The sequence below is a fragment of the Oncorhynchus clarkii genome, chromosome 15 (genome assembly GCF_045791955.1).
Source record: "Oncorhynchus clarkii lewisi isolate Uvic-CL-2024 chromosome 15, UVic_Ocla_1.0, whole genome shotgun sequence".
NCBI lineage: Eukaryota > Metazoa > Chordata > Actinopteri > Salmoniformes > Salmonidae > Oncorhynchus > Oncorhynchus clarkii.
Window position 1 is genome coordinate 35,134,281 of NC_092161.1, and position 25,442 is coordinate 35,159,722.

Genomic DNA, 25,442 nt, shown 5'->3' on the forward strand with positions numbered 1-25,442 from the left:
ACTTTTTTTCCACATTTGTTACATTACAGCCGTATTTTAAAATGGAATAAAGTGTTTTTTCCCTCATCAATCTACACACAATACCCCAAACAACTCAAAAACTGTTTATTTTTTATTTTCAGCAAATTGATAATAAATACAAAATGAAATATCACATTTACGTAAGTATTCAGACCCTTTACTCAGTACTTTGTTGAAGCACTTTTGGCAGCGAGTACAGCCTCGAGTCTTCTTGGGTATGACGGTACAAGCTTGGCACACCTGTATTTGGGGAGTTTCTCCCATTCTTCTTTGCATATCCTCTCAAGCATTACCAGGTTGGATGTGGAGCGTTGCTGCACAGCTATATTCAGGTCCCTCCAGAGATGTTTGATCGGGTTCAAGTAGGGGCTCTGGCTGGGCCACTCAAGGACATTCAGAGACTCATCCCAAATCCACTCCTGCTTTGTCTTGGCTGTGTGCTTTGGATCGTTTTTCTTTTGGAAGGTGAACCTTCACCCCAGTCTGGTCCTGAGCACTCTGGAGTAGGTTTTCATCAAGAATGTATCTGTACTTTGCTCTGTTAATCTTTCCCTCGATCTTGACTAGTCTCCCAGTCACATCCACACAGCATGATTCTGCCACCACCATACTTCACCATAGGAATGGTGCCAAGTTTCCTCCAGATGTGATGCTCGGCATTCAGGCCAAAGAAAATCCTGTTTCTCATGGTCTGAGACAGCGGGCTGTCGTGTGCCTTTTACTTTGGAGAGACTTTCGTCTGGCCACTCTGCCATGAAGGCCTGATTGGTAGAGTGGCCAGAGATTGCTGCAGAGATGGTTGTCCTTCTGGAAGGTTCTCCCATCTCCACACAGGAACTCTGGAGCTCTGTCAGAGTGACCATCAGATTCTTGGTTAGCTCCCTGACAAAGGCCCTTCTCACCCGATTGCTCAGTTTGGCCAGGTGGCCAGCTCTAGGAGGAGTCTTAGTGGTTCCAAGCATTTAAGAATGATGGAGGCCACTGTGCTTTTGTGGACATGCGTGTGTGTGTGCGATAGTGTGTATATGCATGTGTGTGTGCCTTGTAGGGGACACTGACTCACCTTGTTGCCAGGACGCCACATGTAAATTAATCTGACAAAACATTTCTCATTCAAAGCTGGTGCTCAAAGTCTTACCTATGGCACCAGTGACACCAGAGTCATTTCAACATTCAATAGTAGGTCCAGTTGAAGTCTGAAGTTTACATACACCTTAGCCAAATACATTTAAACTCAGTTTTTCACAATTCTTGACATTTAATCCTAGTAAAAATTCCCTGTATTAGCTCAGTTAGGATCACCCCTCTATTTTAAGATTGTGAAATGTCAGAATAATAGTAGAGAGAATTATTAATTTCAGCTTTTATTTATTTCATCACAATCCCAGTTGGTCAGAAGTTTACATACACTCAATTAGTATTTGGTAGCATTGCCATTAAATTGTTTGACTTGGGTCAAACATTTCGGGTGGCCTTCCACAAGCTTCCCACAATAAGTTGGGTGAATTTTTGCCCATTCCTACTGACAGAGCTGGTGTATGAGTCAGGTTTGTAGGCCTCCTTGCTTGCACACGCTTTTTCAGTTCTGCCCACAAATTTTCTATAGGATTGAGGTCAGGGTTTTGTGATGGCCACTCCAATATCTGGACTTCGTTGTCCTGAAGCCATTTTGCCACAACTTTGGAAGTGTGATTGGGGTCATTGTCCATTTGGAAGGCTCATTTGCGACCAAGCTTTAGCTTCCTGACTGATGTCTTGAGATGTTGCTTCAAAATATCCACATACTTTTCCTTGCTCACGATGCCATCTACTTTGTGAAGTGCACCAGTCCCACCTGCAGCAAAGCAACATGATGCTGCCACCCCCGTGCTTGATGGTTGGGATGGTGTTAACGATGGTCATTATGGCCAAACAGTTCTATTTTTGTACGATATTTGTCCCCATGTTCAGTTGCAAACTGTCGTCTGTCTTTTTTATGGCAGTTTTGGAGCAGTGGTTTCTCCTTTGTTGAGCAGCCTTTCAGGTTATGTCGATATAGGACTTGTTTTACTGTGGATATAGATACTTTTGTACCTGTTTCCTCTAGCATCTTCACAAGGTCCTTTGCTGATGTTCTGGGATTGATTTGCACTTTTCGCACCAAAGTACTTTCATCTCTAGGAGACAAAACGCATCTCCTTCCTGAGTGGTATGATGGCTGCAAGTTCCCATGGTGTTTATACTTGCATACTATTGTTTGTACAGATGAACGTGGCATTCGGAAATTGCTCCCAAGGATGAACCAGACTTGTTGAGGTCTACAATTTATTTTCTGAGGTCTTGGCTGATTTTTATTTTTATTTTCCCATGATGTCAAGCAAAGAGGCACTGAGTTTGGAGGTAGGCCTTGAAATACGTCCACAGGTACACTTCCAAATGACTCAAGTGATGTCAATTAGCCTATCAGAAGCTTCTAAAGCCATGACATAATTTTCTGGAATCTTCCAAGCTGTTTAAGAGCACAGTCAACTTAGTGTATGTAACTTCTGACCCACTGGAATTGTGATACAGTGAATTATAAGTGAAATCATCTGTCTGCTAACAATTGTTGGAAAAATTGCTTGTCATGCACAAAGTAGATGTCCTCACCGACTTGCCAAAACCATAGTTTGTTAACAATAAATTTGTGGAGTGGTTGAAAAACAAGTTTTCCTGACTCCAACCTAAGTGTATGTAAACTTCTGACTTCAAATGTATCTGCCGTGACTGGAAAACACAGCACAGTAATGAATAAAAGTTCTGAGTGTACAAGTACTTTCTAAAGTCATTTCTGTTGGAGAATAAGAGTTAATGAGAATGGGAATAATAGAGTGGGCCTGTGCTTTTTGCATATCTAGTATGTGTGATTTAATTTCTTGTTACGTAGGGTTAGGGTTAGGGCTAACCCCAATCCTAACCTTAGTATTTAATTGAGTTGGTGTGCTTACGGTGTGTATTCTGGTGGAAAAAAGAATGGAAGGCTCTTTTTTGATCATCCATCATGCATAAAAACACACACACACACGTTTGTTTTACTATCCTTGTGGGGACCAAAAGATGTATCCTTATGGGACCAAACAATTGATAAAACACACACACTTGCTCAGACACACACACACACACACACACACACACACACACACACACACACACACACACACACACACACACACATACACATACACATACACATACACATACACATACACGTGCACAGGCAGGGAAAGGTTGACCTCTCCTTTTTGGAGAAATGGGATCAGACTGATGATCTCTGTAGGGTGTAAGGGGTGGACCCATAACACTGTTCAATACTGCCCCCTGGTGGGAGAGCAAAGGTCTCAAAGGACAAAGAGAAATACAGAGACACACCACACACGCACACACAGAGAAGTGCACAAGCCGAGTTAAGACGTTGCTACGATTAAAAAATTTATAAAACCAAGCTTCAATTGCAAGTTATATTCAAGTGCTGGCCATGTTTAATTTTATGTCATAGCGAAAAGTAACCTCTACGGCTCTCACAAAGCACAGCCTGTCCTTCACATCTTATCCTAGAGACACTGACCAATGTGTTATCATCATCTTATGATACTTATGTGAATTAATTACTTTTAACATCTCATCATTACAAAGCTGCTGAATGTTATGACGTGCCGAATGCATCTTGAAGTGAGAATACATTTTGGGTCTAAAGTCAAGTGAATGATTAATCCACAGCATACTGTACATGATTTTCCTGGAGGAGAGGAGCAACAGTAATGGTGGGAAAATGTGTGGTACACTCTGTTTTGATTCCATGTTATGTTACAAATGAATCTCTCTCGATCTATCTGTCTCTCTTGCCTTCAGTCTATATCTCTGTCTATCTGTTTGTCTTTATCTCTCTCTCTCTCTCTGTCTCTCCACCTCTCTCTGTTTAAAAACACACTATTCTAGGAGTCAGCTTCAACAGTGCTCTGACAAGAATTGATAGTAAGCTATTTAATCCTCTGAATCTCCCCTAAACATACCCACAAAGCTGACATTTATGGATTATGAAATCCCAGAAGTACATCAAATATATGGGTGATAAACGATCAGCATATCTTATGAAATTATACTAATAACTGTTTGAATAAATGTTCATGATAGCACAGTCAACATTAGTTAATCTGAATATATGCACACATACGCATGCACCAACCAACCCACCCACGCACGGACACACACACGCACACACTGTCACATTCACATGGGGAGAGCCTTAGAGGTTATTTCACCTGGGTTTAAGGTCAACTCATGCGTTTTCATATCCGGATATAATCTGTAGGTAAGCCTGTCAAAGCAACTACTGCCATGTTGTATGGCAAAATAGACTGTGTACTCATTGTGAATACAAATCTAACATGTTATTCAGAAGGTAGATCATGACGGACTGTGTGGGTGTGAATACAGGCGTGCGTGTGTTCATGAATGCGTTTGTGTGTGAGTGAGAGCATGCATGTGTTATTTTTAGTGTTTTAAGTGACTGACCTTGTACCATATCAGTTCCATTACCGTCAGTGGTAAAATATCCTCCTCCTGAACATGGTTACGGAGAGAGCAGAGATTCAGGCACCAAACAGTGGCACGACCCACATAATGGTCCAACCCCTCTGAGAATACACCCCTGCCGTCATATTAAAACCGACTTTCCACGGCTCCCCCATTCTGACCCTTCACTGGGAGAATAGAGTAGAGACTCCACCATGCCATCAGGGCAAGGGGGGGATAAATAGAAAGAGGAGGGAGAATGGAATGATAGAAAGAGGAGGGAGAATGGAGTGATGGGAAGAGAGAGAGGATGGAGTGATGGAACGAGAGTGACGATGGAAGGAGAGAGATGAGAGCAAGAGAGAGGATGGAAGGGGAGGGATGAGAGAGATGATGGAAGGAGAGGGATGAGAGAGAGGATGGAAGGAGAGGGATGAGAGAGAGGATAGAAGGAGAGGGATGAGAGAGAGGATGGAAGGAGAGGGATGAGAGAGAGGATGGAAGGAGAGGGATGGGAGAGAGGATGGAAGGAGAGGGATGAGAGAGAGACGATGGAAGGAGAGGGATGAGAGAGAGAGAGGATGGAAGGAGAGGGATGAGAGAGAGAGGATGGAAGGAGAGGGATGAGAGAGAGAGGATGGAAGGAGAGGGATGAGTGAGAAAAGATGGAAGGAGAGGGAGGAGATAGTGGATGGAAGGAGAGGGATGAGAGCGAGAGGATGGAGGGAGGGAGGGAGGTGAAGAGATAGGACAGGGGGCTGGCTTGATGAGAAATAGAATTTCCTGTCACTGTCACCATGGGAAACAGTGGTAGCTACAGCAGTAATCTTCTCAGACACAGGGATTTAGAAATTCAAAACCAAACCCCATTCCACTTCCACTCGCTTGCTGTCTGCCTTACTAATACCAGGTTGTGTGGAGGTCTCTCTCTCTCTCTCTCTCTTGCTCCTTCTCTCTATCCAACATTTTTTTGGAGAAGCACAGACCAAACACAGATACCTATACCTCTACCAATAAATACTTTTAAAGGTAATTGAGGCTTCCAGCCCAGGCCACTAATTGTGTTACTCTGCCCACCAGCAAGCTGAGAATTACAGTGCTGGCAGCTAGTGCCAACGATGGGCAGTTTTATTTGATTTAGGTATTTCAATAGTTTGGCCTGAAGTATAATTCATCTATTTTGCAACAGTTAAATTAGAATATATGTATTTTGTATTTTCTAATACAAAAATAAACTTACAGATCAAGCTGTGTGACATCAACTCAGTACTGGTACCCCGTGTATCTAGCCAAGTCTTCGTTACTCATTAAGTTTAATCCTTGTGTTATTATTATTAAAAAATGGTTGTTCTTTTTTACTTTCTGCATTGTTGGGAAGGGCCCGTAAGTATCCATTTCACTGTTAGTCTACACCTATTGTTTAAGAAGCATATGACGAATACAATTTGATTTGATTGATTTGATTTGACACTAACAGGAGACCCGGTAAGAGAGAGGGAAAATGTAAGAATAAGGCGGGAAGAATGACACAATATGTTGATTGGTTTTCCTGGAACTGATAGGCTTAATAGAGATCTGAGTGTGAGAGAAAATGCGAAACCAGGGGATGGTCATGAAATCTTAATGGTCAGTCACACACAGAGGGGATAATTGCCATGTTCTGCTGGCTTCACACCCACTACCATTCCATTTTGTTGTGAATTCCCATCTCTGGAACTGCATGGAGTAATCATCAGCCTAGTGTTTTTTTAGGGGGTAGATAAGTTTGAATATTGCTGATATATTGTAGCTTCCATCAATGTAATTGCCTGCCTCATTTCCAATCCCCCATATATATATATTTTGTGTGTATATATATATATATATATATATATATATATATATATATATATATATATATATATATATATATATATATATATATACAAATTTATATATATATATATATATAATGTTTTGATGAGATTTTTGGTTCCAACCACCGTGTCTTTGCCAGACGCAGAGTGGGTGAACGGATGATCTCCACATGAGTGGTTCCCACCGTGAAGCATGGAGGAGGAGGTGTGATGGTTAGGGGGTGCTTTGCTGGTAACACTGTCTGTGATTTATTTAGAATTCAAGGCACACTTACCCAGCATGGCTACCACAGCATTCTGCAGCAATATGCCATCCCATCTGGTTTGCGCTTAGTGGGACTATCATTTGTTTTTCAACAGGAAAATGACCCAAAACATATCTCAAGGGTGTGTAAGAGCTATTTGACCAAGGAGAGTGATGAAGTGCTGCATCAGATGACCTGGCCTACAAAATCACCCGACCTCAACCCAATTGACATGGTCTGGTATGAGTTGGACCGCAGAGTAAAGGAAAAGCAGCCAACAAGTGTTCAACTTGTGTGGGCTCCTTTAAGACAATTGGAAAAGCATTCCAGGTGAAGCTGGTTGAGAGAATGCCAAGATAGTGCAAATCTGTTGTGGTTATAGTCCAGAGTCTTCAGTAAAGACTTAAAGGTTGAGACCGAGTTTGCGTCTCTTACATGGGTAGGCAGACCATTCCATAAAAATGGAGCTCTACAGGAGAAAGCCCTGCGTCAAGCTGTTTGCTTAGAAATTCTAGGGACAATTAGGAGGCCTGCGTCTTGTGACCGTAGCGTACGTGTAGGTATGTACGGCAGGACCAAATCAGAGAGATAGGTAGGAGCAAGCCCATGTAATGCTTTGTAGGTTAGCAGTAAAACCTTGAAATCAGCCCTTGCCTTGACAGGAAGCCTAGCACTGGAGTAATATGATCACATTTTTTGGTTCTAGTCAGGATTCTAGCAGCCGTATTTAGCACTAACTGAAGTTTATTTAGTGCTTTATCCGGGTAGCCGGAAAGTAGAGCATTGCAGTAGTCTAACCTAGAAGTGACAAAAGCATGGATTCATTTTTCTGCATCATTTTTGGACAGAAAGTTTCTGATTTTTGCAATGTTACGGAGATGGAAAAAAAGCTGTCCTTGAAATGGTCTTGATATGTTTTTCAAAAGAGAGATCAGGGTCCAGAGTAACGCCAAGGTCCTTCACAGTTTTATTTGAGACGACTGTACAACCATTAAGATTAATTGTCAGATTCAACAGAAGATCTCATTGTTTCTTGGGACCTAGAACAAGCTTCTCTGTTTTGTCCGAGTTGAAAAGTAGAAAGTTTGCAGCCATCCACTTCCTTATGTCTGAAACACATGCTTCTAGCGAGGGCAATTTTGGGGCTTCACCATGTCTCATTGAAATGTACAGCTGTGTGTCATCCGCATAGCAGTGAAAGTTAACATTATGTTTTAGAATGACATCCCCAAGAGGTAAAATATATAGTGAAAACAATAGTGGTCCTAAAACGGAACCTTGAGGAACACCGAAATTTACAGTTGATTTGTCAGAGGACAAACCATTCACAGAGACGAACTGATATCTCCCTAAATTTTATCAGCATATCGATTGCGCAACCAGGGGTGGAAAGACCTTGGATCATTGTTACTCTAACTTCCGCGACGCATATAAGGCCCTGCCCCGCCCCCCTTTCGGAAAAGCTGACCACGACTCCATTTTGTTGATCCCTGCCTACAGACAGAAACTAAAACAAGAGGCTCCCACGCTGAGGTCTGTCCAACGCTGGTCCGACCAAGCTGACTCCACACTCCAAGACTGCTTCCATCACGTGGACTGTGAGATGTTTCGTATTGCGTCAGATAACAACATTGACGAATACGCTGATTCGGTGTGCGAGTTCATTAGAACGTGCGTTGAAGATGTCGTTCCCATAGCAACGATTAAAACATTCCCTAACCAGAAACCTTGGATTGATGGCAGCATTCGTGTGAAACTGAAAGCGCGAACCACTGCTTTTAATCAGGGCAAGGTGTCTGGTAACATGACCGAATACAAACAGTGCAGCTATTCCCTCCGCAAGGCTATCAAACAAGCTAAGCGCCAGTACAGAGACAAAGTAGAATCTCAATTCAACGGCTCAGACACAAGAGGCATGTGGCAGGGTCTACAGTCAATCACGGACTACAGGAAGAAATCCAGCCCAGTCACGGACCAGGATGTCTTGCTCCCAGGCAGACTAAATAACTTTTTTGCCCGCTTTGAGGACAATATAGTGCCACTGACACGGCCTGCAACGAAAACATGCGGTCTCTCCTTCACTGCAGCCGAGGTGAGTAAGACATTTAAACGTGTTAACCCTCGCAAGGCTGCAGGCCCAGACGGCATCCCCAGCCGCGCCCTCAGAGCATGCGCAGACCAGCTGGCCGGTGTGTTTACGGACATATTCAATCAATCCCTATACCAGTCTGCTGTTCCCACATGCTTCAAGAGGGCCACCATTGTTCCTGTTCCCAAGAAAGCTAAGTTAACTGAGCTAAACGACTACCGCCCCGTAGCACTCACATCCGTCATCATGAAGTGCTTTGAGAGACTAGTCAAGACTATCATCCAGAAGGCGAGGTCAGTACAGTTGCATCAAAGCTGGGACCGAGAGACTGAAAAACAGCTTCTATCTCAAGGCCATCAGACTGTTAAACAGCCACCACTAACACTGAGTGGCTGCTGCCAACACACTGACACTGACTCAACTCCAGCCACTTTAATAATGGGAATTGATGGGAAATGATGTAAATATATCACTAGCCACTTTAAACAATGCTACCTTATATAATGTTACTTACCCTACATTATTCATCTCATATGTATACGTATATACTGTACTCTATATCATCTACTGCATCTTTATGTAATACATGTATCACTAGCCAATTTAACTATGCCACTTTGTTTACATACTCATCTCATATGTATGTACTGTACTCAATACCATCTAATGTATCTTGCCTATGCCGCTCTGTACCATCACTCATTCATACAGTGCCTTGCGAAAGTATTCGACCCCCTTGAACTTTGCGACCTTTTGCCACATTTCAGGCTTCAAACATAAAGATATAAAACTGTATTTTTTTGTGAAGAATCAACAACAAGTGGGACACAATCATGAAGTGGAACGACATTTATTGGATATTTCAAACTTTTTTAACAAATCAAAAACTGAAAAATTGGGCGTGCAAAATTATTCAGCCCCCTTAAGTTAATACTTTGTAGCGCCACCTTTTGCTGCGATTACAGCTGTAAGTCGCTTGGGGTATGTCTCTATCAGTTTTGCACATCGAGAGACTGAATTTTTTTCCCATTCCTCCTTGCAAAACAGCTCGAGCTCAATGAGGTTGGATGGAGAGCATTTGTGAACAGCAGTTGTCAGTTCTTTCCACAGATTCTCGATTGGATTCAGGTCTGGACTTTGACTTGGCCATTCTAACACCTGGATATGTTTATTTTTGAACCATTCCATTGTAGATTTTGCTTTATGTTTTGGATCATTGTCTTGTTGGAAGACAAATCTCCGTCCCAGTCTCAGGTCTTTTGCAGACTCCATCAGGTTTTCTTCCAGAATGGTCCTGTATTTGGCTCCATCCATCTTCCCATCAATTTTAACCATCTTCCCTGTCCCTGCTGAAGAAAAGCAGGCCCAAACCATGATGCTGCCACCACCATGTTTGACAGTGGGGATGGTGTGTTCAGCTGTGTTGCTTTTACGCCAAACATAACGTTTTGCATTGTTGCCAAAAAGTTCAATTTTGGTTTCATCTGACCAGAGCACCTTCTTCCACATGTTTGGTGTGTCTCCCAGGTGGCTTGTGGCAAACTTTAAACAACACTTTTTATGGATATCTTTAAGAAATGACTTTCTTCTTGCCACTCTTCCATAAAGGCCAGATTTGTGCAATATACGACTGATTGTTGTCCTATGGACAGAGTCTCCCACCTCAGCTGTAGATCTCTGCAGTTCATCCAGAGTGATCATGGGCCTCTTGGCTGCATCTCTGATCAGTCTTCTCCTTGTATGAGCTGAAAGTTTAGAGGGACGGCCAGGTCTTGGTAGATTTGCAGTGGTCTGATACTCCTTCCATTTCAATATTATCGCTTGCACAGTGCTCCTTGGGATGTTTAAAGCTTGGGAAATATTTTTGTATCCAAATCCGGCTTTAAACTTCTTCACAACAGTATCTCGGACCTGCCTGGTGTGTTCCTTGTTCTTCATGATGCACTCTGCGCTTTTAACGGACCTCTGAGACTATCACAGTGCAGGTGCATTTATACGGAGACTTGATTACACACAGGTGGATTGTATTTATCATCATTAGTCATTTAGGTCAACATTGGATCATTCAGAGATCCTCACTGAACTTCTGGAGAGAGTTTGCTGCACTGAAAGTAAAGGGGCTGAATAATTTTGCACGCCCAATTTTTCAGTTTTTGATTTGTTAAAAAAGTTTGAAATATCCAATAAACATGATTGTGTCCCACTTGTTGTTGATTCCTAACAAAAAAATACAGTTTTATATCTTTATGTTAGAAGCCTGAAATGTGGCAAAAGGTCGCAAAGTTCAAGGGGGCCGAATACTTTCGCAAGGCACTGTATGTGATTACATCACCTGGTTTAAACATCACTAGAGACTATATCTATCTCTTCATTACTCAATGCCAAGGTTTACCTCCAATGTACTCACATTCTACCTTTCCTTTGTCTGTACACTATGCCTTGAATCTATGCTATCGTGCCCAGAAACCTGCTCCTTTTACTCTCTGTTCTGAACGTGCTAGACGGCCAGTTCGTATAGTCTTTTGCCGTACCCTTATCCTACTTCTCCTCTGTTCCTCTGGTGATGTGGAGGTTAATCCAGGTCCTCCAGTGCCTAGCTCCCCTCCCACACCCCAGGTGCTCTCATTTGTTGACTTCTGTAAACGTAAAAGCCTTGGTTTCATGCATGCTAACATTAGAAGCCTACTCCCTAAGTTTGTTTTACTCACTGCTTTAGCACTCTGCCAACCCAGATGTCTTAGCCGTGTCTGAATCCTGGCTTAGGAAAACCACCAAAAACAGTGAAATCTCCATTGCTAACTATAACGTTTATCGCCAAGATAGAACTGCCAAAGGGGGCGGTGTTGCAATCTACTGCAAAGATAGCCTGCAGAGTTCTGTATTACTTTCTAAGTCTGTACCCAAACAATTTGAGCTTCTACTTCTACTTCTTTCCAGAATCAAGTCTCTCACTGTTCCCGCTTGCTATAGACCTCCCTTTGCCCCCAGCTGTGCCCTCGATACTATATGTGAACTGATTGCCCCCCATCTATCTTCTGAGCTCGTGCTACTAGGTGACCTAAACTGGGACATGCTTAACATCCCGGCCATCCTACAAACTAAGCTTGATGCCCTCAATCTCACACAAATTATCAATGAACCTACCAGGTACAACCCCAAATCAGTAAACACGGGCACCCTCATAGGATAACATCTAACTAATTCGCCCTCCAACTACACCTCCGCTGTTTTCAATCATGATCTCAGCGATCACTGCCTCATTGCCTGCATCCGTAATGGGTCTGCGACCAAACGACCACCCCTCATCACTGTCAAACGCTCCCTGAAACACTTCTGCGAGCAGGCCTTTCTAATCGACCTGGCCAGGGTATCCTGGAATGACATTGACCTCATCCCGTCAGTAGATGATACCTGGCTATTCCTTAAAAGTGCCTTCCTCACCATCTTAAATAAGCATGCCCTTCTCAAAAAATGTTGAACTAGGAATAGATATAGTCCTTGGTTCACGCCAGACCTGTCTGCCCTTGACCAGCACAAAAACCTCCTGTGGCGTTCTGCATTAGCATCGAATAGCCCCCGTGATATGCAACTTTTCAGGGAAGTTAGGAACAAATATACACAGGCAGTTAGAAAAGCTAAGGCAAGCTTTTTCAAACAGAAATTTGCATCCTGTAGTACTAACTCAAAAAAGTTCTGGGACACTGTAAAGTCCATGGAGAATAAGAGCATCTCATCCCAGCTACCCACTGCTCTGAGGCTAGGAAACAGTGTCACCACCGATAAATCCACTATAATTGAGAATTTCAATAAGCATTTCTCTACGGCTGGCCATGCTTTCCACATGGCTACCCCTACCCCGGTCAACTGCCCGGCACCCTCCACAGCAACCCGCCAAAGCCCCCACCTTTTCTCCTTTACCCAAATCCAGATAGCCAATGTTCTGAAAGAGCTGCAAATTCTGGATCCCTACAAATCAGCCGGGCTAGTCAATCTGGACCCTCTATTTCTAAAATTATCTGCCGAAATTGTTGCAACCCCTATTACTATTCTGTTCAACCTCTCTTTCGTATCGTCTGAGATTCCCAAAGATTGGAAAGCTGCCGAGGTCATCACACTCTTCAAAGGGGGTGACACTCTAGACCCAAACTGCTACAGACCTATATCTATCCTACCCTATCTTTCTACAGGGTCAGGACATGCAAAGGTAAAAAACCAGAAGGATTTGCAAAGAGAGGCTGGGAAATGATAGGAGCTGACAGGAAAAATGCTGGTTAGCTTGAATGAACAAGACGAACTGGCAACAAACAGACAGAGAACACAGGTATAAATACACAGGGGATAATTGGGAAGAGGGGCGACACCTGGCATGGGGGTGAAGACAAGCACAACTACAGGTGAAACAGATCAGGGAGTGACAATGTGTTTTTCGTCCTTACTCTACCCTCAACGTCTCCCATTAATTACTGACGTTCATCCAGTTTGATTTCCATTTGACATATATTACACTGTGCTGTTTCACAAAAGTTCCGAACCTATATATATTTTACAGACACAGTTTATTTTACATGAGTTATCTTGTTATTAGTCCCACCCTTCAGCTCCATTCAACTCCTCTCATCCGTCTGTTAACACCATCCATATTGATTTATTTTTGCCATATATTTTTCAACTGTGCTGTGATGCTTCACAAAAGTTCTGAACCTTTCTATTCTCATATTTTCTATATATTGTAAATTAAAGATACATTTTTTTTGCTGAAAGTATCATTATATTATTGATCAATTGACTATGACTTTTCAAATCACCCAGTATTGCTATCTGCAGCTTTAGCCCCTGGTAAATGTTGCAAATCTTCAGCCCTTTCTGGACCTGTGACCAAAAACAAGCGACATATGGAATGTACAAAATGTTATATTCTCTTTCAATTATTTCACATTTCCGCAATCTTCAATGTATTTCCTATCAAATGGTTTCAAGAATATTCATATCCTTGCTTCAGGTCCTGAGCTACAGTCAGTAATATTTGAGTTTGTCGTTTTAGGCAAAAATTGAAAAATGGTTGGATTCTTTTAACCAATGTTGGTCTTTAATGCAGGGCCGACAGACAAGTTCCTTACATTTTCCTCCTTCCACTTGTCGCTTCCATTTTTGCGGTAATGCTGCAATTTAGTTGTTTGTAGTTTTTGGTAGAGCAGACATTTCCATATATTTTTGTTAGCTGCATTTGTGACATAACTACACCAATCCTTTTTATGATATCATTTATTTTCATCTGGATTTAAAAAAAATCTATTCGTATATTTGATTTCAACCACAATTATCACATTTTAGGGAAGACCCAAATGCAGACAGTGTCAAAGTAACAAAAGTGTAGTACAAAAGTTTAGTCAGGGCAGGCAGAGGTCAATAATCCAGTGTGGTGGAAAAAGCCATAGCCTTGGTCTTCGGACCCGACAGAGAGTACAGTCGTCCACGGAGTGGACTGGTGCCTGGGAGAAAGTCAATTCCGCAGTCATAGGGTCGGTGCGGCGGAAGTGAAGTGGCCCGGGCTGGTTCTCCACGGGAATGGCGGAGAGGTCCGTGGCAACTTCCGAGTCCACATGAAGACGTCCCGGGGCAGGCTGCCCTGACTTCACACAATGGGCATGGCAGAATGGGCTCCAACCCATAATGGCACCATCAGTCCAGTCTGTGATGGGATTGTGTCGCTGGAGACAAGGGAATCCCAATACCACAGGAACCTGAGGAGATCATCAGCATAAATTGGATTGCCTTGCTGTGGTTCCCTGACATGTGTAGGTTGATGGGAGTGCTATTGTGAGTGACCCGGCCTATAGAGCGCTCTAACGTCCATGGGAATGGAGAGGGGCAGAGTGGTGGTGCCCAGGTCGGATGCCAGGGTAGCGTCCAAAAAACTCTCATCGGCCCCAGAGTCGATGAGTACCCAGAGAGATTTCGACTAGTTCCCCACAGCAGGATGGCATGTAAAGGGGTGGGAGTAAGGGGAGAGGAAATGTTCTCCATAAGGCCCACCAAGTACTCGTCCCTTCTTGATGAGCCTGTTTTTTTATGGGCAGGTAGCTACAAAATGTCCCGTAGCTCCACAATATAGAGCTCTGGGTGAGGATTCTGTGTCGATCTGCCTGGACTCCAAAGGAGGCAACTCGGCAGCCCTCTGTGATTACCGAGAGAACTCGGTGACGTTGGGTTCACTCGGACATGTAGACTTCGGGGGTCCCTGGGATACTTCGGAGGTGAGGTGGGAATCGAGGGTGAACGAGGGCAACAGGGCACAGACTCACTCTCCCTCCTACGCTCTCGAAGCCGCCCATTGATCCGGATGGTCAAGGCTATGAGGGAGTCAAGTTCCATGGGCAGCTCCCGGGTTGCAAGCTCATCTTTGACCACCTCCGATAATCATTGAAACATGTTGAACAATTCTTCCGTGTTCCAGGCACTCTCATCCTTGGGGGTATCCTCAGAATTGCTCCAGCAAAGTCTTGAACTCCTGGTCATGGCATTCTGCCAGCATATGGAGTCCCTCCATAAGACATTGCAGTAACTCCTCGTGTTGTCCAATGGTGGCTCCTTGCAGATTGCGGAGCTGGCCTGAGTCTGCTGGGTCAGTCATGGCCAGTTCGTACTATCATGTTTTTGGGAAGTGTAGAAGTAACAAAGTGTATTACTAGAACACGGGCAGGCAGAGATCAGAGTCTAAAAGGTACAAATTGGCAGGTAGACTCATGGCCAGGGCAGGCAGAGGTCAATAAATCCAGTGTGGTGGGGAGAGGTACAGGATTGCAGGCAAGCTTCGGGTCAGGGCAGGCAGAATGGTAAAAACCGGGAAAACTAGAAAACAGGAACTAGAAACAGACAGGAGCATGGGGGAAATGCTGGTTGGCTTGACAAACCAAACTAACTTGCACCAGACAAAAAGAGAACACAGGTATAAATACACAGGGAGATGGGAGACACCTGGTTGGGGGTGGAGACAAGCACAAAGACAGGTGAAACAGATGTGTGAGGTTTTGTCTTTTCTGGTGGATTACACTGAAATTGCAACCAACTTTCTTTGGCTTGTTTTAAAAATAATGAAGAATATTACGTTTTCAAATAACCGAAAGTGAGAGGTTGTAATCTGAATAAAGGGGTGAGACATTCTTACTAATTTGCTAGAGAACCAGTTCAGATTTAGGTATAGCTTTTGTATGACTGACGCCTTGAGTGAGAGTTCTAATGCTTTAATATTTAATAATTTCTGCCCTCCGGATTTATATATAAAATGGAACATGTTTTGTTTTGCTCATGTAACTTAAAAAACTGGTTGCTAGGTGTAGGCAAGACCAAAAGCAAATAGGTAAACTAGGATATGACTAAAGAGCTAATCAGGGGGATTTTTTTCACAAATAGACAGGAATTTTCCTTTCCATGTTAGCAAGATCTTATCTATTTTTGCTAACTTTCTATAACAATTTATTGGAGTGAGATCATTTCTTTCTTTCGGGATATGTGTATTGAGCATGTCCACATCCCCATCAGACCATTTTATTGGTAAAAGTTATATTTATTTGTGATCCAATATGAAATATATTTCTGTCCAGAGAGGTAAGAAAAAATATCTAGATCCTCTATGAGGCTGTGGAGGGATCCAAATGATGGAATTAAAAGATGAATCAACAGTGTACAATCATCAACCTAGTGTTTATGTGACAATGGAAAATGACAAATATTATCATTGAGCAATGATAGACAGTTTAACTACCTCTCAAACCTATAACAAGGTATTGTTAAATAATACACTGAACGCTAAAAATACAAACGCAACATGCAACAATTTCAATTAGTTACAATTGATATAAGGAAATCAGTCAATTGAAATACATTCATTAAGCCCTAATATATAGATTTCAGCTGACTGGGAATACAGATATGCATCTGTTGATCACAGATACCTTAAAAAAGTTAGGAGTGTGGATCAGTAAGCCAATCAGTATCTGGTGTGACCACCATTTGCATCGTGCAACGTGAAACATCTCCTTCGCATGGAGTTAATCAGGCTGTTGATTGTGGCCTGTGAAATGTTGGCCCACTCCTCTTCAATGGCTGTATGAAGTTGCTGGATGTTGGTGAGAACTGGAACATGCTGTCGTAGATGCCGACCCAGAGCATCCCAAACATGCTCAATGGGTCACTGGTGAGTATTCAGGCCATGGAAGAACTGGGACATTTTAAGATTCCAGGAATTGTGTATAGATCCTTGCGACATGGGACTATTAATTATCATGCTAAAATATGAGGTGATGGCAGCGGATGAATGGCATTGCAATGAGCCTCAGGATCTCGTCAAGGTATCTCTGTGCATTCAAATTGCCATCGATAAAATACAATTGTCCGCAGCTTATGCCTGCACATACCATAATATGTGTTTACAATGTTAACATCAGCAAACCGCTCACCCACACAACGCCATAAATGCTGTCTGCCATCTGCCCGGTACAGTTGAAACAGAGATTCATCCACGATGAACACACTTATCCAGCATGCCAGTGGCAATCGAAGGTGAGTATTTGCCCACTGAAGTCGGTTACGAGACCAAACTGCAGTCAGGTCAAGACCCTGGTGAGAAGGACAAGCACGCAGATGAGCTTCCCTGAGATGGTTTCTGACAGTTTGTGCAGAAATTCTTTGGTTGTTCAATCACACAGTTTTATCAGCTGTCCTGGTGGCTCGTCTCAGACCATCCCGCAGGTGAACAAGCCAGATGTGGAGGTCTGGGCTAGCATGACTACACTTGGTCTGAGGTTGTGAGGCAGGTTGGACGTACTGCCAAATTCTCTAAAATGAAGTTGGAAGCGGCTTATGCTAGAGAAATTATCTTTACATTTTCTAGCAACAACTCTGGTGGACATTCCTGCAGTCAGCATGCAAATTGCATGCTACCTCAAAACTTGAAACATCTATGGCATTGTATTGTGTGTAAAACTGCACATTTTAGAGTGGCCTTTTACTGTCCCCTGTGTAATTATCATGCTAGAAAATCAGCTTCTTGATATGCCACACCTGTCAGGTGGATGGATTATATTGGCAAAGGAGAAAATGATCACTAACAGGGTTGTAAACAAATTTCTTCACAAAATCTGAGAGAAATAAGGTTTTTGTGCATTAGAAAAAAATCTGGAATCTTTTATTTCAGCTCATGGAACATGGGACCAACACTTCACATATTGCATTTATATTTTTGTTCAGTATATTTGTATTTCTAGGAATTTAACTGTTTGTTTTCATTGTAACTATACAGCTCCTTTAACTGCGGTTTAGACAAAGGTAATGATTAGAATGGCAAGTCATCTCCCGAGGGGGGTTGTTCCGGTGGTAGAGGTAGGTACAGTAATTGCAAGATACCTGAAGGACCTCATAGTATGCTCTGCCAGGTATATGCATGGTCCGGAACCCCACCCCCCATCCCCACCACCAGCACCCCTGTACAGACCCTACTTTAAATTCATCTCAATGATTTGATTTCTTCAAATGCCAACGCTGTTGGAAATGAAATATTTGTCCAGGGCCTGAATTATGGGGGAAGACCCTCCCATGAATCTCCTTCAGCACCTCTGTGGCCTTCAGCATGGTAATATCCATATCTCTTCAATTTCCTCCAATAAATAATGAGATGATGCCCTTGGAAATGCAGGATGGATGGCTCAAATGGGATAATATATTTGTTGGGACCAAAAGGCATAGGAAAAGAGGAGAGAGAGAGCTTGGCTGGCTAAGATAGCTTGTCCCCAGGCAATAAACATAGTATCTTAACCTGTGTTCTTATGTTAACCTACCTGTGTATTCTAAAACAGCCATAATTAATACCACATAGACTTTCTTCTGTTTTAATTATAAACCTGGTGTGCTAGGTTTGCTAAATCATACAGTCAGCAGAGAGGGTAGATTGCTGCTCCCTTGGGTATTTACATTGTTTCTCCTCCTGACTCCATCTAATTAGAGAAAAACCACCATCACTCCTTCCCTTTCTCCTTAATCAATAGACCCATCACAGCCTTGCCTTGACCACTCTACCTGGCCTGACTGCTCTACGCATCACCGGGTCTGTGTTACAAAATGGAACCCTATTCCCTATTTAGTTCACTGTTTAAGCTCTGGTATAGCTCTAAATAGCGACTAGAGTGCCATTTGGGGCGCATCATGGCTCTAGCCCTGGCCCCAGCTCCACACCTTCACATCAGCAATAACACAAATAATGAAGTTTGAAGGAGGTTGTGTAGAAGTAGGTCAGCCAGAGCCAGCCCCTTTCACTTCCTTTCTAACCTGGAGCCTAGGGCTGAGCTAACTTAATGATGTACTGTAGCGTACACCAGGCACCAGGCGTCAGCCGCACACACATGCAGTCAGGCGGGCAAGAAGGGCTAATTCCTCCAGATCCCACTGCTAATAGAGGAACCTCTCTCTCAGGCACTCCTTGTCATCTCTCTCTTCCTTTCTCTGTCGCTCTCTCTCTCTCCCTCGCTCTCTCTCAATTAAATTCAAAGGGCTTTATTGGCATGGGAAATATATGTTTACATTTCCAAAGCAATGTAACAATCAGTTATGAGTGAGTCCTTAGTCAGGTCTGCCTTCATAGAAAGGCTATGTTCAGTCTTTCCTTAATTTTGGGTCAGTCACAGTGATCAGGTATTTTGCCACTGTGTACTCTCTATTTAGGGCCAAATAGCATTCCAGTTTGCTCTGGTTATTTCTTTCCAATATGATTTAGCAATTATTCTTTGTTTTCTCATGATTTGGTTTTTTGTGTTGCTGTCCTGGCGCTATGTGGAGTCTGTTTGTGAACACCAGCTTACTGAGGGGACTTTTCTCTACGTTCATCTCTCTGTATGTGATGGCTTTGTTATGGAAGGTATGGGGTTCGGTTCCTTTTAGGTGGTTGTAGATTTTAACATCTCTTTTCTGGATTTGATCAGTAACGGGTATTGTCCAAATTTGTAAAGGGTATTGTCCAAATTCATTATTTGATGTTTTAAGTTGCATACGGAGGATGTTTTAGCAAAATTCTGCATGCAGTCTCAATTTGGTGTTTGGCCCATTTTGTGAATTATTGGTTGGTGAGCGGACCCCAGATCGTGACTCACAACCATAAAGGGCAATGGGTTCTATAACTGATTCAAGTATTTTTTAACCAGATCCTAATAGGATTTTAGGTTCTTATTGATGACGTAGAAGGCCCGTCTTGCCTTGTCTCTACGATCGTTCACAACTTTGTGGAAGTCACCTGTGGTTCCTATGTTTAGGCCGAGATAGGTAGAGTTGTTTGTGTGCTCTAGGGAAACGGTGTCTAGATGGAATTTGTATTTGTGGTCATGGCAAACTGGACCTTTTTTAGAAGAACATTATTTTTGTCTTACTGAGATTCACTGTCAGGGCCCAGGTCTACCCTTTCATGCTGTATCACATGGGGCCGTGATTGTCCCAAAGGGCAGCTCACAATTGGCCCAGCGTCGTTCAGTTTTGGCCGGGGTAGGCTGTCATTGTAAATAAGAATTTGTTCATAACTGACTTGCTTAGTTAAATAAAAGTTACATTTAAAAAGTATATATGTTGTGTCACTGGTCTACACAAAGTACCCACTAATTTCACAGTGGATTTAAAAAAAATATGTACAACTGAATAGAAAATTAAAAGCTGAAATATATTGGGTCAATATATATTCAAACCCTTTGTTATGACAAGCCTAAATAAGTTCAGGAGTAAACATTTGCTTAACAAGTCACATAATAAGTTGCATGGACTCACTCTGTGGACAATAATAGAGTATAACATTTGAATGACTACCTCATATTTGTACACCACACATGCAATTATTTGTAAGGTCCCTCAGTCATGCAGTGAATTTCAAACACAGATTCAAACGAAAAGACCAGGGAGGCTTTTGAATGCCTTGCAAAGAAAGGCACCTATTGTAGATGGGTTAAACAAAAGCAGACATTAAATATCCCTTTGAGCATGGTGAAGTTATTCACTACACTTTGGATGGTGTATCAATACACCCAGTCATTACAAAGATATTGGTGTTGTTTCTAACTCAGTTGCATGAGAAGAAACCACCCAGGGATTTCACTATGAGGCCAATGGTGCCTAAAACAGTTAGAGTTTATTGGCTGTGATAGGAGAAAACTGAGGAGAATGGATCAACAACATTGTAGTTACTTCACAATACTAACCTAAATGTCAGGGTGAATAGAAGGAAGCCTGTACATAATAAAAAATATTCCAAAACATTCATCCTGTTTGCAATAAGTCACTAAAGTAAAACTGCAATTAACTTTATGTCCTGAATATTGGTTATGTTTGGGGCAAATCCAACACATCACTGAGTACCACACTTCATATTTTCAAGCATGGTGGTGGCTGCATCATGTTATAGTAATGTGTGTCATCTACAAGGACTAAGGAGTTTTTTTCTTTAAAAAAACAAATGGAATAGAGCTAAGCACAGGCCAAATCCTAGCTGAAAACCTGGTTCAGTCTACTTTCCAAAAGAAGACGAGAGACAAATTCACCTTTCAGCAGGACAATAACCTAAAACACAAGGACAAATATACACTGAAGTTGATACCAAGACGACATTGAATGTTCCTGAGTGGCCTAGTTACACTTTTGACTTATATCGGTTTCAAAATCTATGGCAAGACTTGAAAATGGCAATGATCAACAACCAACTTGACAGAGCTTGAAGAATGTTTTAAAGATCAATGTGCAAATATTGTACAGTCCAGGTGTGAAAATCTCTTAGAGACTTACCCAGAAAGACTCACAGTTGTAATCGCAGCCAAATAATATTCTTACATTGACTATGGGGTGTGAATACTTATGTTAATGAGATATTTCTGAATTTCATGTTCAGTAAATTACCAAACAAAACCATTTTGAACAGATACAAAAGATTTATTCAATCTGTTTTGAATTCAGATTTTTGAATACTTTTTGAAGGCACTTTTTGAAGAGGGTGGGACTTAAGCTGCATCCCTGTCCCACCCTACAGCCATGTGGGAAGAAATCTGTGCCAATTTTAACCACACATTTGTTGTTAGTGTACATGGATTTTATAATGTGCATGTTTTTCCCCCAACACTGCTTTCCTTCAATTCATATAGCAGATCCTCATGCTAGATTGAGTCAAAATCGTTTTTTACATCAACAAAGCATTAGAAGACTGCTTTTATTTTGGTTTGTTTGTTTGTCAATTAGGGTGTGCAGGGTCAGTACGTGGTTTGCCATACATTCATTTGTTAAAAATACATTTTGACATTTTATAAGGACATCGTTTTCACTGAGGAAATGTAGGAGTTTTGTCACATTCTGACCTTAGTTATTTTGTTATGTCTTTGTTTTAGTATGGTCAGGGCGTGAGTTGGGTGGGTTGTCTATGTTACTTTTTCTATGATTTGCTTTTTCTGTGTTTGGCCTGGCATGGTTCTCAATCAGAGGCAGCTGTCTATCGTTGTCCCTGATTGAGAACCATATTTAGGTAGCCAGTGTTCTATTGTGTTTCGTGGGAGATTATTTTCCGTGTTAGTGTTTGTACCACACAGGACTGTTTCGTTTGTGTCACTTTGTTATTTTGTATGTTGTAGTGTTCAGTTTGACTTATTAAAATGGACAATTACAAGCTGCAAATTGGTCCAATCTCTCTTACTCCTCATCAGAAGAGGAGGACGAAAACCCTTACACAATCACCCACCACCAAAGGACCAAGCAGCATGGTAACGGGCAGCAGCAGCAGCGATCTCAGGACTCCTGGACATGGGAGGAGATCCTGGACGGCAAAGGACCCTGGGCATAGGCTGGGGAATATCGCAGCCCCAAAGCAGAGCTGGAGGCAGCGAAAGCTGAGAGGCGGCGGTATGAGGAGTCAGCACGGCAGCGTGGCTGGAACCCCAAGAGGCAGCCACAAACATTTCTTGGGGGTGGCACACGGGGCTAAGTCAGATAGGAGACCTGAGCCAACTCCCTGTGCTTACCGTGGAGAGAGAGGGACCGGTCAGGCACCGTGTTATACCGTGAGGCGCACGGCATAGCCCAGTGCGGTACATAGCAGCGCCTTTTTATCGGCCGGGCTAAGTTTGGCATCGAGCCAGGTGCCATGAAGCCGGCTCAGCGCATCTGGTCTCCAGTGCGTCTCCTCGGGCCGGGGTACATGGCACCAGCCCTACGCATGGTGTCCCCAGTTCGCCAGCACAGCCTAGTGCGGGCTATTCCACCTCGCCGCACTGGCCTGGCTACGGGGAGCATTCAGCCAGGTAGGGTTGGGCAGGCTCGGTGCTCGAGACCTACAGTCCACCTTCACGGACCGGTCTATCCGGTGCCACCTCCACGCACCAGCCTGTCCGGTGCTGCCGGAATCTCCTGTCCATTCGGGACCCATTGCTAGGGTCCCCAGTCCGAGGTCAGCGGCGAGGGTCGCCGCTTTGAAGAGGCCACGGAGGCGGGTTAAAAGGCGGACAAAGACTATGGTGGAGTGGGGTCCACGTCCCGCGCCAGAGCCGCCACCGTGGACAGACACCCACCCAGACCCTCCCCTATAGGTTCAGGTTTTGCAGCCGGAGTCCGCACCTTTGGGGTGGGGGGGGGGGGGGGGACTGTCACGTTCTGACCTTAGTTATTTTGTTATGTCTTTGTTTTAGTATGGTCAGGGCGTGAGTTGGGTGGGTTGTCTATGTTATTTTTTCTATGATTTGCTATTTCTGTGTTTGGCCTGGTATAGTTCTCAATCAGAGGCAGCTGTCTATCATTGTCCCTGATTGAGAACCATATTTAGGTAGCCAGTTTTCTATTATTTTCCGTGTTAGTGTTTGTACCACACGGGACTGTTTAGTTTGTTTCACTTTGTTATGTTGTAGTGTTCAGTTTGACCTAAAATGGACAATTACACGCTGCAAATTGGTCCGATCTCTCTTACTCCTTATCAGAGGAGGAGGACGAAAACCATTACAAGTTAGTTGTTAATGGCAATACAGACAATTTTCCTGAGGTTGCTGTTGACGCATATCCCACGATAGTTACTGGGGTCAAATATATATATCTCTCTCTTGCTCTCACTCTCTGTCTCTCCGTTGTTTACGCACCCCTGCCTGGCCTTATCTGTCTATTCTCTCACCACAATCATTTAATTTTCCAAGGATTTTCTTCATTGACCGCAACATCAACTTCGATACCCTTGTCCTCTGCTTTTGTATAACATATGAACACTCACAAATCACAATATTAATGTATAACTATAGCCTGAATAGCTAAAATAAGAATAGCTAGATAAAAGTTGAACACTTACAGATGCAGTCATTGCATTATATAAACAATGTACACTGTAAATACATTTCTTGTAGTTTTTGCAGTAAGATACTGGCAGCACAGTAGGTTATTGTTGATGTACAGAAAAATAATGGCAGCACAGTAGCCCATAAATTAGTCTAGATTTGTAAAAAAAATATGGTATGGTACTGTATTCTGTGGGGTACACCACTCTCACTATCAGCTGAAACAAATATAGCCTCTTACAAGGCACACCTCAAAATATGGTAATGAGTCAGATTCTTGCCCCGCCTGCAAAATTTTCCCACAATGCACCATAATTCACATTATGCTGCTGTAAACATACCGCAAAACAGGTAATACAGTACTGTAAAATTGTATGGTAAATTACAGCATTTCAAATGATTGTAGAGGAAAGCCATTGAGCCCCATAATGCATTGCAGTACTGCACTGTAATATAGAATTACAGTTGCCAACTGCAACCTTTTTTATTTTTTTACATAAATTTGTTACAGTGATAGAAAAAGTCACTGCTTGGATCTTAATAACATCCCTCAAAAATATGTTTACATTTCTCATCCAGCAAGGCAGGGAGATGCGGGTCAATCAAGCTCCTGAAGTTACGTGATTCTCCAAGCAACAAACAGAATTGAGCCACATTCCATACCTATCCTTCTATCAGCAATCACCAGTTGGGTGTTTCAGATCACTTGGGCTTAGAGAGTGTAATATATATTGAGATTGGGAATGAGTATGAATATCATAGTGATATTATTCCCTGTGGTTTTAGATACAGTAGTTCAACTGCTCTATAGAATTGTAGAGAAAGTCATGTTTGTAGAATTTCTCCGTATATTTTGCATCAGTGTGACCAAAACAAATCTGATTTGGTGGTTATCAATCTACTGTAACATGTGAAATGTCATGCACACCCTCAAATGTAAAGATGCTTTTGATAGTAGCTTTCACAATGTGCAAACATACTTTCCAGGCATTCACAACCCACACCTTGCGTATTCTCTGTTGTGTAATGGCGTAGTGAGTCTACCTGGTGTAGCAAAGGGAATCGCGCACCGATTAAAAGCCAGGGCCAACTGTGTCTCTCCACAGGAGCGCCATTTGCAGGTAATCATTGCAGTACTGTGAGTGACTCAGCCTTTTCTAAATCCATTATTTTGTCTTCCAAGAGCTCATAGTCAAAAGACCTACCCGGTCCTGAAACCTTGTCTATGGATACATCAATGTCAAAAATAATACAACATGATGGTTGAAGAATGTCTCAACCAGTTAAAAAGAAGACATCTAGATTCTCTTAAAAATAAAGGTGTAAGTTATATTCAAGAGGTTCTTGATAGTGATGCCAGAAAGGAACATTTTAGGGTTTC